The following is a 1017-nucleotide window of genomic DNA, read 5'->3' on the forward strand; positions in this document are numbered from 1 at the left end:
TGCCACAATTTAAAAGTATGGGAGGAACCTTAATTAGACCCGAACAACAAATAAGAATATTAACAAAATATAAGAACGTTACAAAACCACTTTTAGTTTATATATTGCCAGACGAATGGCTACCATTTCCGTTACTACTTGGTAGAGACTTTTTGAATAAACACAACATATCTTTGGACATGAAAAAAAAACATAAAATAAATGAAGTGAATTTTGAGTTTATAGAAAATAATTTGGTTTTATATAATGGGGGTGAGAAAATTAAGGAAAAGCAGGAAATAAAACTTAGCGGTAAGCAAAACAGTGAGGAGTATATCAATTTTGCAGCTTCGGCAACCCAGCTAGCATTTAGTGAAATTTGTAACATTAGCATTGATGATAAAGCATGCGTTGATACTGACCCTAAGTTACCTTCAGTTTGGGCGAATAAATTTAGAGAAATGATTGAAAAAACGTATGTAGAGAAACAGATAGAAGAACTTCCGGATAGTAATTATGAAGCGAAAATTGTGTTAACATCAAAAAAACCGATCTTCTGCAAAGCAAGACGCCTTTCGTTCGGGGAAAAAACTGAAGTTAATAGTATCATTGAAGACTTACTAAAAAAGGGCATAATCAGACACAGTGACTCGCCTTATGCGTCACCAATTGTACTTACAAAAAAGAAGTCGGGCGAAACTCGAATGTGCGTGGACTATAGGAATATAAACAAATTGATTGCAAGGGACAACTATCCACTCCCATTGATTGAAGATTGTTTGGAATATTTAGGGGGCAATAAAATTTCTACCGTCATAGATCTTGAATCCGGCTTCTACCACGTGAAAATGGCTAGCGAATCTATCAAATATACATCTCTCGTTATTCCCAATGGCCAATACGAATTCTTAAGAATGCCGTTTGGGTTAAAAAATGGGCCTACTATATTTCAAAGATTCATAGCTACAATTTTGAGAAAATTTATCGATAGAAACGAAATAATTGTATATATGGATGACATAATCGTTGCAAACAAAA

The sequence above is a fragment of the Rhagoletis pomonella genome, unplaced genomic scaffold (assembly GCF_013731165.1).
Source record: "Rhagoletis pomonella isolate Grant_MI unplaced genomic scaffold, Rhpom_1.0 Rhpom_scaffold_00080, whole genome shotgun sequence".
NCBI classification, from domain to species: domain Eukaryota; kingdom Metazoa; phylum Arthropoda; class Insecta; order Diptera; family Tephritidae; genus Rhagoletis; species Rhagoletis pomonella.